The sequence below is a fragment of the Dipodomys merriami genome, unplaced genomic scaffold (assembly GCF_024711535.1).
Source record: "Dipodomys merriami isolate MVZ:Mamm:240054 unplaced genomic scaffold, mDipMer1.0.p SCAF_5, whole genome shotgun sequence".
NCBI classification, from domain to species: Eukaryota; Metazoa; Chordata; class Mammalia; order Rodentia; family Heteromyidae; genus Dipodomys; species Dipodomys merriami.
This window is the reverse complement of record NW_027206068.1, coordinates 34565958-34585284: the sequence shown is the minus strand read 5'-3', so window position 1 is coordinate 34585284 and position 19327 is coordinate 34565958.

Below are 19327 nucleotides of genomic sequence, written 5' to 3'. Positions count from 1 at the left end.
GTCACCAAAACAAGCTTGTAGAAGCTAAGGATTTTTAAAATTATGTAGGAACTGGTAAAAAAAAATGTCTGTAGGAGAACAAAGTCATAAAGAATTCCATAACAAGCACATGGAATGGTAGGCAGCTAATATAGCCCTAGTAGGATTAACTGGGGCAAAATCAAGGAATTCTCTCTTAATCCAAATGCATTTTCTGTTACTTTGCCATCTCCCACATACTTTCTTTCTACAATGATAATCCTTAGCATTCACATTTGTCTCCTAGTAGGCATCCTAGGGATGGAGACAACAAAATTCTAGACATTTAGTGATGCTAGAGGAAAATGGAGAAAATTCCCAGAAGAAAGAATGAGTAGCTAATAAGCCAGGTCAGCTCTAGTTTGTGTTCTACCTCAAGACAGACACCTCTAGCTAGAGAATCAAGCCTCTGAAAGAAGTTGAACCACAGATATAAAAAAAATCCTAGATGGAATCATAAGACACTTTACAAGCACCAGCTCTACACAAAAGAAGCAACTCTGGAACTGAAGGCCGAGAGATCAGATTAGAAAGAAACCCACATTATCAACCATCCTTCCAATGGAATCTCCATGAGATAGTAACTCCAAGTGGTGCTGGATATATTCATTAACCAGACACAATGGAGAAGCATCATGCAAAGCATCGGACTTTACATCATGTACTACATTAATACAGTGATACACTGTGATACACTGTGCAGCCAAGTATGAGATCCAAGCCCGGATTTATGGTGTCTGGTGTGTTATTCAAAGAATCTCCTGGGATTTGTGATATTATCTTTATCCTTACTAGTTTTCCTCTGTTGCCACTGCCTATTATTGGAGGGAAGAGAGGGTTTAAGAGAGGATGTAGGTAGTTTAATATCTCTCCAACAGATATCCTAAAGATTAATCAAAGGCCCCAAGAAGACTCAATGACAGAAGCTTGATTTCCAAAAATTATGCATTCAGGAGAGCAGACTCTAGCCAACAAAGTACATTAAGAAAAGCAGGATATACCAATTTATTAATTTAGGATCAGAAGTAGAACTTGAACAAGATAGAAAACCATAAAGGGGAGATATAATTAGCATGGAATAACCATGTTAAGTGGCTTGAGCACCTTGGACTTCATTTATGGGAACATCAATTCTTCATCCATTTATTTAAAAATAATGAGACATTGAATTTCAGTGATGTGTCTGTATAAGATATAACCATGTAGGAACTGCTTTTGGTCTTGGAGATCTAACAATATATTCTGGTGGCAGTCAGAAAAACAAACAATAAATCAACTCATTAATTAAGAAAAACACCAGAAGTGAGCACAGTAGGCTGTATAAGTGTTCCTTGAGAGCCCATGTTTATCCAGAGCATAGAATGTGACCTTCATTGAAAGTAGGAATTTAGCAGCAGCAGTCTGGATGCAGGTAGACCCTAACTCTACTATTTGGTACAAGTAGAGAAGGCACATAGTGACAGAAAGAGGAGGCCCTGTGAGGATGGAGAGAGGCAAAGATTCAAGACAAGCTTCCACAGGGCCAGAAATACTGGTGTTTCTTTTCTAAATTTCCTGAATTGAAATACGTATCACATATATTATATATGTGTGTGTGTGTGTGTGTGTGTGTGTGTGTGTGTGTGTGTGTATAATATCTATCTCATATATTCACCAAACATGCCATTTATACACCACATTTATATATACCTTATATAAATATTCACATATAGAATACTATACACATATACATATATACATATATGCATATATTTGTATATATACATATATTTGTGTGTATATATTTGTGTGTATATATATATATATACATCCTATTCACCACTCAGTATTTTTTTTCCTTTCGCCATCCTTTTTCTCAAACAGATCCTTTCCCATTTATGTCCTATAGTCAGTCATCACTATCACCATCATCATTGTCATTATCAAGGTATACTATACAAATGAGAGAACATTTGAAGCAAGGAACAAGTGGCTCACACTTTTAATCCTAGTTACTCAGGAAGATGAGACCTGAGAATTGCCAGATTGAAAGCCAGCCACAGCAAGAAAGTCCCTGAGATTCTTATCTATTTTCTATTACACAAATGAACAAAGAAACAACTTCCATAAAAAAAAAATCTCCGTGTGGGGCTGGGAAGGTGGCTCAGTGGTAGAGCGCTTGCCTTACATGCTCGAGGCCCTAGGTTCGATTCCTCAGCACCACATAAGCAAAAAAGAAAAGAGCCGCAAGTGGCGCTGTGGCTCAAGGAGTAGAGCGCTAGCCTTGAGCTGAAGAGCTGAGGGACAGTGCCCAAGCCCAGAGTTCAGGCCCCACAACCGGACTTCCCCCCCCCCCAAAAAAAAAAAAAAATATATATATATATATATATATTGTGTGAATTACACCAGACCCAAATAAATGTAAGTTGCATGACTTGGTTGTAACTGGAATGTGCCTATAAATCTACAAATAAGCACATTGCATGGTAAAAGAGAAAAAAATATATACTGCGACTTGATTTTAAATTATACAGAACTCAAGACATTCACATAATAAAGCTGTTCATATGAGAAGATATTCTCAAAAGAGGATCACAATGCTTCAATAGCTAGGGGCATATGTTCATATAAAAAGTTTATCCAAATGAACTCCAAAAAATGGAAACAAAAGATGTTTTCTGCTTTTTTTAAAATCTCCTTTGTCACTGTTTTCTTTAATTCTGTACCTTTTGTCTTGTATGTAAGTTCATCTATTTTGGAGAGGGTATGGTGGAGCACAGAAATGTTAGGACAAAGGGTGAACAAATGCAGCAGTGATACTCATTGGACATTATGTTGAAAATGAACTATATAACTGGTTGTGGGGGTCGAGAGGAAAACACTGGGAGAAAATGAGGGAAGAGGTGACACTGTTCAAATAGAAATGTATTCATTACCTAACTTAAGTAACTGTAACTCCTCTGTACATCAACTTTACAGTAACAATTCTTAAAAATCAGTTCTGTGTGTTGTCAGTCTTAATGTTCTAATTCTAAACATGTCCAGTAAATAGCCTCAGTGTGTACTCAGTCTTTGACAGGAAATGAGTAGCAGGTAAGTACTTTGTTTCATGAATAAGAAACACTGGTGGTGGTTCTATCCTGTTCATATGAATTTCCCAGCACACAGTGCCGAGTCTAAGAGCTGGTGAAGGGATGGTTTTTTGGTCATCTATTTTACAGGAAAGTTAAAAGAAATCTGGAGAATTTGTGCTCACCTGGGGAACATGCTCTCATCAGCTAATTTTGAGAACAGGAAAAAGGAAATTGTATCCCAGACAGCTTGACGTTGAAACAATGGGACAATCTCCTTATTGCTTAAACACACAGCATTGTGCTGCGCTTTCTGTACTTTCCTCGTCCTCACAAGAGCTGAATTTATCCTCAAAGACCTATGGAGATATTGCCAAAAGAGGATTTATTGAGCTTCATTACATCTTGAAAGGATTAGTTTGCACCTGCAAGTAAGGAATCTCAACTGGTTTAGATACACAGGCTGCAGGCGCCTTCTTTATTATCCTTCTTTGAAAGGGAGATACTTGACTGATCATCTTAACAAGTTTCAAGTCACTGCTAAGGAGCCAGAGTGCCATCTACTGGCCAATGTGATGGGGCTTTATAGAGGGCCTCTCTTAAACTTGTATGTAGTAAATTATGACCTGAAGGGTTTTCATTTCTTAAAAGCTGAATTACAGAATTCTTGAAAGTATCATTTCCCCCTAAGGATATTATTCCACTCCCAACTGCATGAAATTATGTTAAAATCTACTCCAAAAAGTAAATTGTTACAAAAAGAGAATACTTTCTGTCTTTTGACAAAGAAAGCTCTCATTTTACAGTTAAGAGAATTTTTTCTCCTATTTCTCTTGTAAATTACCTCAGGTAAATTATCTGTTAAACAGAGTGGAAATTCTTGATGATTAAAACATTATGTTCTCTACTTAAGTAGGGCAATAACAACTTTAAATTAGAAACAGCATGAATCAAAAAGTAGAAAGACGGTTCATAGATTTATTAACGTTGCATTATTCTCATATCTGTTTGTTCCACTTAAAACATCACAGACTTCTGCAGAGTATTTTTTCCATTTTTCTCAATTTCTGTGTTTGCAATAATGTGCTTTAAATTTTCATGCATCTGAATTTTCTTTAAATCATTCTATTGGAACAATTCTGGAAATATACTGTGTTCCTAAATATAGTATCCAACTCCAGAACCTTCACTTAGGAAGTGGTTCGCACAAATTATGCGTAGATTTAAGCAGTGAAAGGCATCACTAGGCACTTCCCAGTTTTCACCCATCAGCTGCCATCTCTTCAGGGATTCTTGATTCTCCCCAGACTGCTCCAGATTCCCAGTAACCCAGATCTAAAAAAGTGATAGATGAAGAAAGAACTGTAAAGGCCAGTAGCTTCATCCTACTTTTGTAGTACTCTATTGGGCCACCTTAGTTCCAGAACCCCTGCAAGAACTGATTTCCGTTAACTTTTGTGGATTCAGTCTAGACTTTGTCTCACTTGATCTGCCTGTCTCCATCCACCCTTTTACATGTGGATCCCCGTGGCTTCTCTTGCTAAAGAACACAGTTCAGACAAACTCCTCAGGGAAAAATGCTACAGAAATTCACACAGTAGGCCAGCATTGCTGTAACGACTTTACTTTGTTTTCCTCTCTTTGGAAAAAGAATGTATTCTTCAAGTTTATCAAAAATCTATTTTATTGCTAATAAAATCTTATCAGATACATTTTTTTTGTTTTAAACTGATACAAAGCACATAATGTCTAGCCTCCATGTCTGCGTCATCTAAATATTTTACACAATCTTACATATGTGTGTATATTGATGTATTTATATATTACCTAAAGTCTAAATTACCCTTACTAATTTTAGAAAGCTTATTGATCTGAAATATTTATCTTCACAAGTTAATACAGTTTTATTCAGTATTTCCTGTTTTTAAAATATACGATTTTAAGATGGAAAGAAAATGCCCTCTAGTGGTAAATATTTTAATAAGCATGCTTAAAAAAAACATCAGCTTTATTAATTTGAAGACTATTTATTATAACTCTAATTGCCTAGAAAATACAGGCTAGAATTAACAAATGGAACAACACCAAATTGTAAAAATCTCTTCAACAAAGAAACAATTCCCAGATCCAAGAGAAACCTACAAAGTGGGAGAAAAATCTCAGTCTGTATTGGATACACTGATGACTAATATCCAGAATAAACAAAGAATTCAGTTAAAGAACAGCTAACCCAATTAATAAATGGGAAATAAACTATTTTCAGAAGAATAAATGCAAATGGATGGTAGATACAAGAAGAAATATACAACTTCCTTAGTTATAAAGGATCTGCTAAGCAACAGTTCACTAAGGTTCCATCATATACTAATCAGAATGGAAATCATCAAGTAACAAATAAATGAGCATCAACAAATATTGGCAAAGATGTGTGGAAAAAGAGACCATCATACACTGTTGGTGGGGATGTAAACTAGTAAAATCACTATAGAAATCAATATCTATCTATCTATCTATCTATCTATCTATCTATCTATCTATCTATCTACCTATCTATCTATCTATCTATAGTGGAAAAAATTTTTTGACCTACTTGAAGAGAAACCAGACTAAGAAGTAAAATTGGCCAATGGGAACATGAAGAAATGCTCACCATCTCTGGTCATAAAAGAAATACAAATCAAGACAACACTGAGATTCTACCTCTCCCCAGTTGGTATGATCCAGAAAACAAGCAATAACAGATGCTGGTGATAATGTGGTCAAAAGGGAATAACACTATTACATTGTTGATGGATATATAAGTTTGTTCTGCTACTCTGTAAGTATGGAGGTTCATCAAAAAATTAAACAAAAAAATGCCCTTTGAACCAGCAATCCTTTTTTGGGACATTGGTCCAAAAGATCACAGACCAGGTTACAGTAAAGCCATCAGCACAACCGTGTTCATTGCAGCACTATTCATCATAGACAAGATATGAAATCATCCCAGATGCTCTTCAACAGATGAATGGATCGAGAAAAATATGGTGTATATATATATATATATATATATATATATATATATATATATATATATATATATATATGGTATATATACATTCTTTCATTAGAAAGAGTGATGTTGTACCATTTGTAAAGATGTAAAAAGACTTGGAAAAAGTTAGTGTAAGTACAGTAAGTCAGGCCTAGAAAAACAAAGATGGCATAATTTCCCTCATATTTGGAAGCTCACATTAGCCTATAAACCTATAAGTAAACATGCTGGATGGTATGCAACTGTATACAAATGTTTTGACTTAAATGTGGTTGGTTTAAGGGAGAAATCTAACAAAATTCCTTAGAAAGGCAAAGTCAAACCTCAACAAAATAAGCATCTAGAAACTAGTGGAGTAGAGCCAAAGTGAAAGATATAGATGAAGGGGAGAAGATGAGGAGAATACAGTCAAGAATTCAATATATATATATATATATATATATATATATATATATATATATATATATATATATATATATATATAACAAAAATAAGTAAAGTAAGGAAAGAATAGTTCAGGAGGTATGGGTGGGAATGTTGAAAGGGGCAATGCTGATCAAAATGTACAAATGCATCAACTGCTTTGTTAAATGGCAACTACTTTGTACAATTGCAAAAAGATAATCTTTGAAAAACTAAAAATAGATGCACCTTATGATCATAATACTCATGCATATTAGTATTTTAAGTATGAAAATATGAAAGAGTATAAATTAATATACAAGAAAGATACTTACATATCTAAGTTTACTATAACTCTTCACAATAGCCAAATTGTGAAGTGTTTAACAATAGATAAATGGATAAATAACAATACTGGACATAACTATGAAATATTACTCAGCTTTAAATCAAAATGAAATCATATCATTTAAATGAAAAGCATAGAACTGGAGATCTTCATGTTAAGTGAGACATGACAAGCTCAAAATGTCAAATATAATATACTTTTGTGGAAGCTAGATTTAAAAGATATGCATAGATACATACAAACATACATACAAACAGACACATGCAAACAGACAAACAGACACACAAACATACAGACATACACAGGTACACATAAAGACTAATTGTACCCATGAGACTGTTTGGAAGGATCAGAATGATAGGAGAGAGGGAAAGAAAATTTGGAGAATAAAAAATATAAAAATACATTGTCTATACAGGATGATAACGATAACATAAGAAAACTCATGGAAAGCTTTTAGAGGATAGGGCAGGGGAGCGAAAGAAGCAATAGATACAATGAATATGACAAAATTATAATATGTGTATGCATGAGACACTATACTGAAATATTTTTAAATGAATGTATACTAAAAAGTGACCCCCCAAAAAGTGAATGACAGGAAAATGAGATAAGCTTTGTTAGAGATAAATGTGAAGGAGAAGAGCCAATGGACAGAAAGTATTAGGATTGATATCCTCAATGCACTTCTTATTCATATATGATAGTAGAACAATGAAACCTGTTGAAAATGTTTAAAGAAAGGGAGAAGGGATACAGAAAGATCTGGAGGAAGTGAGATTGGAGTGCACTGTGTATATATATATGGAAATATCACAATGCAGCTCCTTTTTTAGAACTAACGTGGTGATTTTTTAAAAAACTTTTAAAAACACAAAAACAAATAAAAATCTAACTTCTTACTATGCTCTGGCTGCTATTTTAGACTCAGAATACTCTTGTGAATGGAGAAAGAAGGGTAAATATTTCTTAAAATGTTTCTTCTACTGAAATTTAAATTCATCGAAGAAAATAAAACACTTCCCTGTAATAAAAATGCAAATGAAAATACAGGAAACATGCAGGCTTCTGAGATGGAGAATAGTTAAGGAAGTCTTGCTTTAATCATACAAATATCATTCATTGCTGCTAAGTGCATAACTAAAATATAAACCTTTTAACTTATATCTGGGGATTAAGGGAGGTTGTCAGGCTTAATGTTTTGTTTTTAACATTTGCAATGTGAAGATGTCTGAAACTAAAACCTCATTTCCGAAAGGGGGTTCAGGGCTCCAAAAGTTGTCCAAAGATATTATGGGACACTAATTCAGACACAAAAATGGATCTAAAATTGACATGCAATTTTGCAGGTTTTGCAAAATAACAGATCATAAAGTCATTGTATTGGAAGAAGAGGTCTTCACAAGTATATAACAATTCACGCCCTCACTTTAATAACATAGTTTTATTAGTAAAGGAAGGAAATAGCCCTATAATCCTATCAGATGAACACTGGCTAACAGAAAAACAGACTCCTTCAAGAGTCTGTTACTATGTTCACTGTTTCCACTCTTCACTGACTCCACTCAGAAATTACACTTACTCTTTTGCTCCCTGACAACTTGAAACTCATTAAAACACTCACCACTTCTAGCCATCTTGCAGTAGCAGTTCAAGGAAGCATAAAGATAGTTGATATAAGGGCGAACTTCTGACATTTCAGAGTGTAATAGAATTGCTCCGTGCACTGGACGTTATCATTGCTTGTTTCTTTTACATTTTGTCCATTCAATATCCAGTCACGTATGCCGATCAGAAATGGGGCAGGGGGCTGTGCCATGAGTCCTCCAGAAACCAGTTTGAACCTAGAAAAATTGGGTTTCTAAATGCAGCTGGTAAAGTGGAAACATCAGTGGATAAGTCAGAAGTTATGATTTGCCTATAGAAGTTACTTCTTATATTTCCACTATCACACAGGGCCAGAAGCCATGACATGTCACACGTTACTGCTTTGTATGTCCCTCCCCCACAGTGTAACCCCCGCTTTCACTATATTTGATGTCAGTATAACATGTGGAGGAGATGGGGACAAACAAGTCGTTTAAGGATTCAGGTGGACCTGTTGCAACAATGAGAAGTACAAAATGTCATGTCAAAACCAGCTTTACAATGTCGGTGTGGGGGGGGAGGGGGGTATAATTGGGTGGGGGGAGGGGGGAGGCTGGGAAGGGAAGTGAAGGGTAAAAAAAGGAGGAGGCTGCAATGCTTGGTAAGAAATGTATGCATTATCCTGCCCATGTAATTGTAGCCCCTCTGTACAGTATGTTCTCAAATAAAATTAAATTAAATTAAAAAAAAAAAGAAGAAGTGAAATTTGACTCCCGAAACTGTTCCAAAGGGCTTTTGCCCATTGCACTATGACAAAACGCCAGGAGGAAGTGACAACTTCCACCATATTACGCAGCTATCCCTGTCTGGGTAGCTAACCTGCGACTTTCACTAGGACTGAGCCAGTGTTAAAACAATTTTCTGACTTACTTCACTTAATATAATTTTTTCCAAGTTTTTCCGTTTCCTAACAAATGGGGCAATGTCATTCTTTCTGATGGAGGCATAGAATTCCATTGTGTATATATACCACATATTCTTGATCCATTCATCTACTGAGGGGCATCTGGGTTGGTTCCATATCTTAGCTATGGTAAATAATGCTGCAATAAACATAGTTGTGCTGGTAGCTTTAGTGTGGTCTTGTTTGTAAACATTTGGGTAAATGCCCAAAAGTGGGATTGCTGGGTCATAGGGGAGTTCTATGTGAAGTCTTTTGAGGAACCTCCATACTGCTTTCCAAAGTGGTTGAACAAGTTTACATTCCCACCAACAATGAAGTAAAGTTCCTTTCTGTCCACATCCCCTTTTAAGTGAAGTAAGCCAGGCCCAAAGAAACATAGGTCCCATGGTTTCCCTTATTTGTAATATCTAGTATATGTATGAGTCAAGCGGAAAGGTCAGATAATGTGATGTCAGGAAAATGAACCCTTAGATGTGTATTTTAATGTTTTTTTCTTTCATGCATGTGTTTCTAATGCATTTATAAGATTATCTCTTTGCTATATTTGATGTCAGTATAATTTGTGGAGGAGATGGGGAAAAACCAGTTGTTTAAGGATACAGGTGGACCTGTTGCAACAATGAGAAGTACAAGTTGTCATGTCCAAAATGAGCTTTACAATGTTGGTGGGGGGGGGGGAGGAGAAAGATGGGGATTGGGGGGGAGGGGGGAGGCTGGGAAGTGATGTGAAGGGTAAACAAAGGAGGAGGCTGCAGTGCTTGGTAAGAAATGTACGCATTATCCTGCCCATGCAATTGTAACCCCTCTGTACAGTATGTTCACAAATAAAATTAAATTAAATTTAAAAAAAAAACAATTTTCTGAGTCGCTCTTTCCTTCTTTCTTCTCAGGATTCACCCTCTGTGCTTTTCTATCCTGGAACTCATTCTCTCTCTCTCTCTCTCTCTCTCTCTCTCTCTCTCTCTCTCTCTCTCTCTCTCTCTCTCTCTCTCTCTCTCTCTCTCTCTCTCTCTTCTCTCTCTCTCTCTCTCTCTCTCTCTCTCTCTCTCTCTCTCTCTCTCTCTCTTTCTCTTCCACTCCCTAAGTTCTCTGGGTATGCTTTCTCATTATTTATCTTTTTTTCTTTTCTGTTGAAACGCCATCATTACCCTCCTGTAATGGAAGCTGCTCTCCAGCTGTCCCTGCCCCATCCCAAAGGCATGCCATTAATCCATAGGTACCACCATTCCGTCCTGTTCTACACAGAATTTTAGATTTTGCTTTCATTGAACAGTTTTATTTATTTATTTATTTATTTATTTATTTATTTATTTATTTATTTATTCATTTATTTATTCATTTATTTATTCATTTATTTATTTATTTTGTTGGTCGTGGGGGCTAAACTCTCCATCTGGGAACTCTCCCTCAGCTCTTCAGCTCAAGGCTAGCACTCAACCAACTTGAGCCACAGCACCACTTCTGACATTTTCTGCTTATGTGGTACTGTGGAATTGAACCCAGGGCCTCATGCATGCAAGGCAAACACTCTACCACTAAGCCACCTTCGCAGCCCCAACAGCTTTAATTTTTAATAACAGACCCTAATACTTGTTTATTTCACTTCATTTACACATAATCATCTCAAGGAAGAAGTAGAATCTAAAACAAAGAAATTTTTCTCAAAATTATAAATTTAGAATATCAACACTGACATAAAAATTCAGCAGGAGGAACACACTAAAGCAACTTAGATAAAATTTTCAGTAAAGCACCTAGAGCTCAACAGGATAAAGAATCTAATGTTTGGAGAAATATGGAAAGCACATAAAAGAAAAAAATTAGATATATGCCCTTAGCATTTTTTTTACTTTCTTATCAAAGTTTGGAACAATAAAACTATAAGAGTGATTTAATGGTAAAATTTTGAATATTTTTTTCTGTTGCTAGAGGCTAATGCATTATATAAAATATTGATCAAATGAGCCAGTCACTGGTGGCTCACGCCTGTAATCCTAGCTACACAGGAGGCTGTGATCTGAGGATCACCGTTCAATGCCAGCCCCAGCAAGGGATTCCTTGAGACTCTTATCTCCAATTCATCACCAGAAAACTGAAGTGGCACTGTGGCTCAAGTGGTAGAACACTCACCTTGAGCTGAAGAGCTCAGGGATAGCACCCAGGCCCAATGTTCAGGCCCCACGACTGACAAAAAAATAAATAAATAAAATATGGATCAAATGATTGCTACAGTTTGCCAAGTATTTTCAAATTTTCAGGTCAATATATTCTTGATATGTGTGCAAGTATGTGCCCTTGATCTAAATTTCCTTCTGGAAATGTGTTATTCCAAACCACTCCTGATTTGCATTCCAGAGTGTACAAAATTACTTATTGTGCTTGTTATTTTATTTTGGAAAGTCACTGCATTTTTTAGCATTTTAGCATTTGACTCATACTTCATGTAGAAGCTATTTTTTGAAAATTTTTATATTCTAATACTAAAAACATTAAACTTTACTGATATATAATTCTATACATTGACTGTTATAATTAAATAAAAATGTGTCCTCCTTCATCTACAGACCAGAATTTATTTTGTGTGTGTATGTGTATGTGTGCATGTGCACACACAAACCCTAAGATATGTATTCAAATGATTTTTTCTTTCATGCGATTGTTTCTAACACATTTATAAGATTATTTCTTTGTTGCTTTGTATGTTCCTCCCCAGTATAACCCCTGCTTTCACTGTATTTGATGTTGTTATAACTTGTGGAGGGGAAGGGAAAAAACAAATCATTTAAATAGGGATACAGGTGGACCCATTGCAACATATGGGAGTCTTAAGGCTTAAATTCAAGGCATGGGCACTGTCCCTGAGCTCTTTTCCTCCACAATAATACTCTACCATTTGAACCACAACTCCACTTCTTGCTTTTGAGTGCCTGGAATGGCTTCCCCTTCTTTGAACCTCAGCCTCCTGAATGGCTAGGATTATAGACCAAAAGGCCCTGGCACCAGGCCAGAATTTATTCTTGTATAACAGAAATTAGTTCTGTCCATTGATAGTCTTCTACTCCTACTTTTTTGTCAAATTTGATTTATGCCATTTAACCACATTATTGTACGAACTGTGTAATAGATGACCTTCATTGTGTCTTTCTGTTAACAAAAAGGTCAAATAGTTTTGAATATGTGGTTTTTTTAGCCCATGAATTGAATGTGATGCTTTCCATATTGAAAGTGAATCAAATATTTTTGTGAAATTAAGATCGAGTTTATACCACTGAAAAGTTAATGATTTCACAGTGTTAAAACTAAATGTAATAATAAAATCTGCTAATATTGTAACCATAAATATGAAGGAATCATACTGGATATAAGGAACACTATTATGAGAAAAGATGTATGGAGGTTAATTATAACAAAAATAATTTACAGTGTCATACAGAATAACTTTCTTAATGTAAAGTACCTTCAAACCTTTACCAAGAGAACAGAAAGGATTTCCTTTTGCAAGACACAAATAAAAAGTGCACTGCATTTGTCTTCCAGTCTTAAAACAACTCAGGTAGTGTAGGGAACTTGAGCAGATAATCTTTCTATTCTATAATTCCATCATTTAAAAGGTTGGTGAAATTCCAACCCTTCAGTTACTTTCTGGTGATGTCTCCTATGAGGTCCCATAGGTCTATTTTCCTCTCAAGTGTTAGCCCACTTCAAGCAAGGCACTAAGGGGAGTTGCCAATGCATCAAATGCAGAGTCTAGTCCAGAATTAAACTAATTATATGCTGCAGCCACTTTCTTAAGCATCTCAGGGGAACTCCTTGGCTTGTAGCCAGTGTATCTGGGATTTGATTTTCAAGTGGCATAACCAGTTACTTTAACATGTTTTCCTCCTAACTGCCAGAGACAGAATGTTATCATCACAAAAGAACAAATGTACAATCAGATCAAAGGCTTCATTCCCGTTAGCCAGTATGGCTTTGCCAATGGCCAGAACCCTGATCCCTTGATTTCTCTGAACTCTTGTTTCCTTACCAATGATGCAGTATCTGCTTCATTATGATTCACACGGAGATAAAGAAGTCATTATGTGTCTTGCTTTTCCTTGCACAGAACTTTGGTAAGCATATTTTTAAGGAAAATTTTTATACAAATCTTTGAAATTTCTGGCAAGAAAATTAGGCAGACATCTGGCAAAAAAGCAGCACTGCTTACCTCCTTCCAAAAAAGTATTTTTGCTTCATGTCTATGCTTTTTGTCTCCAAAAGATAATACACACTTTCTCTTAGCCACACATTTTTTTTCCGCAAAAGTATCTTGCAGTCCATGTCTTACCTTCTCTATCTTAGAAAAGGAAGTCAATATTTCCATTGCATCCCTGCATTTTATAAGGCTACAATGTAATGTAAAACTGTCACCTGTATTAAATCAACAGCATTTACCACTGGCAGGAAAATATAATCTGCACCCAGTAAGTAGAAACATAAATATAGCTTCACAAAGAAGTTAGTCAATAAGTGCATTTATTCTACATCTGTTGCTGCTGAGTTTGGCTACATTTACCCCTTTTGGTGGTTTGTATTCTCTGCCTTCTGATATATGCTCTCTGGTAGAGTGGGTTTCCTAAGTTTTCCACACTCATGGAGGGGCTGCATTGATTGATCTTAACAGCACTTTTGAAAATTCTCGTGGAAATCTTTTCTTAGTTGAAGTTTTTAGATATTGGCTATATAACTAAATAAGAAGTTCCATATTTCAAAGTACTGTGTTTGGAAGGGTTCCCAGAGTAAAGAAAACATTAATCGGCATAAAAAGCTAGCATATGGATGCTATAAGAAGTCTAGTGGAAAATGTCCAAATAAAGTTGTGCAACCTTCCAATCACGGAGTGCGAGGGTAGTAAGGAAAACACATTCTCTCTTATGTGTCTGCCAAATACACAGAGAATACAACCTATAGAGTAAACTCAGCAGAGGTTGGAAAATGCAGAAAAGAAGACTAGTTGCAGTCGTAAGAAAATAGCTTACATCTTAATTTGATTGTAATTATACTACGTGTTACTTGATCTCAATGTTTATCAAGCCTACCTTTAGGTAATAGAATTAGATTGTATTAAATTGTTCACACAGAATGAATGGAATAAGAAGCATATCCTCTGAAAGGCTAATCTGAAAATGAAGACTGATATCATGAACTGTATTGATTAGTAATGCCTGTATGTTCCTAGCATGCACTTACAATAGACTCCATATAATAAAGGTCAATTAACTATTTTAAGTGATGCTTATAGGATGGATGTGGGCATTATTATATGCTTTGTAAGGTTTAAAGATTATTATGGTAGGATGTGATACTAAGCCTCTGGTAGAGGAGAGGCAGAACATTTTCTAACAAACAGCTCCAAAAGAAAGGCTTCTAGAAAAGATCTAGTAAGGGAGATGTATTTGGAGCAGGTTAACAATACACTATAGCTATGATAAAAGAGCTTATTATAAAACAGGAAGGGGGTATATAGGTTTCTGAAATCCTTCTATATTGGCTAACATAAACAGATTTTGTAAGTTCTGGGACGTAGACAATTTTTTTTATATTTAATACCTGGCCATTAAATGATTATAGCTAGTATGAAGGAGCCAAGACTGTGACAGCATAAGGGAGGGACGTTGGATTTAGTTCATTGCTCATGAAAGGAAACTGGCCTCTAGTCAGGGCCTTCAAGTAAGTCAAGACAGTGTGATTAGTAAGCAAACAAACCATGCAACATAGTAATGCAGATGTGATCTCCAAAAATATTCTATATTTTGTATGCAGTCTACATTTATTCAATCTTTGAACAAACATTTATTGAAAATGTGTTCTATGTTGACTCCATGACATGCACTAAGAAGAGGAAGATGGGTAAGTGCTTTCTACTTCAGTGAGAGGCAAAGCAAATGATGACCTAATAGAAACAGAACTTTAAGTAATGCCTGGACAGAAGATGTATCACTTTAGTAAACCAGATCCATTCTGGGCTGCTTTCTGACATATGCAGCATTGTGAACAAGGGTATAGGAAGAGTGTTGAAATTCAGTCCAGAAAATACACACCTGAATGAGGGGTGGGGAGGAAATGTACAGAAAATGGTTGTGACTTAGAGTTTAGCTAAGGAGGAGGGCATTTAAGAATAGGATGTGTTCACATTCATTTTACCTAATAAAATTCAAGATTTCCATTCATAAATTAGAACATTAAAATTGCTTCATTTTAAGAGAAACATATTAATACAGCCAATGTATATATAATGGGAAATTTTATTAAAATTTTTATTTGAACATTTAGAAAATATATTAGATTGTATGAACTCAAAAAATTCTTGTAGAATTAATTCTGAATTAAGAAACATATCATTAGATTCTAAAAATATGTAGTTGCAACAACAGAGGTACTTCTGCAGAGAAGTTCATAATATAGTTTAAAGAAACGTATCTAACTTCCTTATCACCCAATTGAGAGAAGACAAATCACCATATCATCAAAGACACACACAAAGTCATTCCCAGGCACACAGCACTGTGTGGAAAAGTTGACTTCTGGGTGGATTTCTCCATCAGTCACTGATGATATGATTTCCCAATATTTAAATACACACCTACACTCTATTGTATAATCTCCATTGTGGAGCTAGGTCTTGCACTTTCAACAAGCTGGTCTTAAACTTCAGCCTATCTAACTTTCAGTGACTTCACTGTGTTTCTTTTGCTCAAAGTTCCATTTATTATCTAAACTATGTCTTTGCAGAGGTGACTTACTGAGTTTATGACTGAAACCAGGTGCAATCGTTGCATTTGTAAAGATATAATTTGTTTATTTATATATAAGTAGGCTTTACTATTTTGCCCACCTGTTGTTCTTGGACTTGAATTCAGGGCCTCACACTTAGCTTGCTTGCTCTACTAGTGATCTATCACTAGCTGGCTAATTGGAAGTAGAGTTCACAGACACTTCTGTGGTTGGTTTGGAATTGAGATCCTTCAGATCTCAGCTTCCTGAGTACAGAGGGTTACAAGCATGAGCCTGGCCCATGGTACTGAGCTCATATATAAGTAGATTTTACTCATAACCTGATCTACCCATTCAACTTCCACTACCATTTGCATGCCTTGGTTGATGCACCACTGTCTAGAGGAAGTTATGCCCCTTCATATAGTTGATTAAATGTTATTGATGTCAAAACCTCAAAACTTAGTTCTACTTGAATTTTCAGTCAAGCTAGTAGTCTACAGTACTTTAAACACAAATTAATTCCCTTAAGCTTTTCAAATTAAGTCTACCTGTAGTGATTCTTTCAATATCAGTAGCTTTATTTCTTAGAAAGTTTATCTGGGCAATAGATGCAATGGTTAATTTTTACTTAAAAAAAATGGAATTCTAAGCCAGGTGCTGGTGGCTCACGCCTGTAATCCTAGCTATTCAGGAGGCTAAGATCTGAAGATCGTGGTTCAGAGCCAGTCCAGGCAGGAAAGTCCATGAGCCTCTTATCTCCAATAAATAACCACAAAACCGGAAGTGGTGCTCTGGCTCAAGTTGTAGAGCACTAGCCTTGAGCTGAAAAGCTGAAGGTGCTCAGGCCCAGAGTTCAAGTCCCATGACCGGGAAAAAAAAAAAAAAAGAATTCCTTTCTAAAACAAATTGCATAAGCTTCATTGTAAGTATATTTTAAATATTCGGTCCATCAAAGCTCCAACTCATTTTTTCCATATCTATTATGCTTAGATACACCCTTGACCTAAGATTGGTCTTAGAAAATCTTCACACAACCTAGCACTCTCTCAAGACTTCTTCCCCAAATGACATTTCTAGGATGTTCATGCTATCATTACATGGGACATAGGTTGTCACTTTCTGGCCCAGCTCATAACTCTAAAACTTCCTTATTCCTTGCCTCTGAATTCTCATTGTCTGTATGGAATTTACATTAAGGATAATGTTGGCCATACAAACAAATGTTGCTTCCACTACATTTAAATAATATACTAAGGTACATTTGGCCCAAAAAGACTTCAGTTTGGTGTTTGCAAGGACATATGAACAAATGAAGCAATGAATTAAGTGTGATGCTTTTTTTCTGCAAATAGTTCTGAGATATATGAGTGCTCAGAATGTCAAATTAAATGTCAGCTCCTATCCAATAACATATAACCAAAAAGATTAGTTTCTGCAATATATTATGGAAAGCTGCACTACATATTATTTATTTCTGCTTTTAGACCATAATGTATTTGCAGTCTTTTTTTATTTAAATTATAACACGTTCCTTCCAGAAGAATAAGAACCAGAGATACCAAGGAATTAATTATTTCCCAAGTGACTAAGTTACAACAAAATCATGATTTCTGTTGTAGAAATAAAAATGACCAAAAAAAATGCAATACTGGCTGGACATGGTGACTCACACCTGTAATCCTAACTCTCAGGAGGCTGAGATCTGAGGATTGCGGTTTGAAGCCAGCCCAGTCAGAAAACACCTTGAGATTCTTATCTTCAATTAAATAAATTAATTAACTTAAAAACCTTAGATAAAGCTGTGAATCCAAGTGATAAGAGTACTAAAGAAAAAAATCTCAGGGGCAGTTCCCAGAATCTGAGTTCAAGCCCCATGACTACCCCTCCCCCAGAAAAAGGAATATTTTTTGCTTTTTTTTAATTGTGAAAATACCATACAGAGGGGTTACAATTTCATGAGCAAGGTAATGAGTACATTTCTTATCAAGCATTGTTGCTTCCTCCTTTGTTTCCCCTTACCATCCCTTCACATCACCCTCCTCCTCCCCCCCACACCAAAGTTGTAAAGTTTGTTTTTCGATATAACGTCTTGTACTTGTACATCTCATTGTTGCAATGGGTCCCCTGTATCCCTATTTAAGCAATTTGTTTTTTCCCTTCCAATCCACAAATTATACCAACATCAAATACAGTGAAAACAGGGATTATACCATGGGGGAGGGACATACAAAGCAACAAAGAAATCATCTTATAAATATGTTAGAAACATTTGCAAGAAAGAAAAATTATTTGAGTCCTTATCTTGGGGTTCATTTCGCCTAACATCAACTTATCTGACCATTTCTGCTTGTCTCAGACATATACTAGTTATTGCAAATAGGGAAACCATGGGACCTGTGTTTCTTTGGGCCTGACTTATTTCACTTAATATAATTTTTTCCAAGTCTTTTCATTTCCTGACAATGCTTTTGATATTCAAATATTCAATTCAATGAACTAATGAAACATTTTGCAAGCTTGAAAGTATTTATCAGAATATAATTCTCATGGTTGAATAAGAGACAGATGGAGAGAGAGACAAACAGAGAAATAACAAAGCAAGAAAAGTAGCTGATGAAAAGAAAACCTGCATTTGCTTTCATATATATATATATATATATGTATATATAATCTTATTTGTGTATATCTGATATTATTTGGAGTTGCATAGAAAAAAGTGAATTGTCTCATTAGACTACATTAGGCATTTATGGAAGTGGAAGAAAAGCCTAAATTCTGTTTTCTCCACTTGAACTGTTGTCATCAAATGTAAATAGAAGCTTTCCTGTACACCTGTTTCCTCCCAAGGATGACTAGCCAAAGAATTTAAATATCTTGCCAGCTTTCAACCACTTCCCTGACCAAGGAACCCTTTCTGGAAATAGTTTGGTGAGCAACCATTAAGACTGCCATTCTTGGAAATACGATTGGAGGCACCAGACAATGTTCTATTTTTCCAGAGACTAAGTTGTCAAGTATTCTCAAGTTCAACACTCATTTTAAGAAAAGACCTAAGTCTTCGTTTGCACTTAGAATATAAACATTTACATAGAACCAAGATTTGATACAAACCAAGGGTTGTTAAATATAAATGATCTCAACAGAAAGATTGTTCTGCCTTCATAATTTAA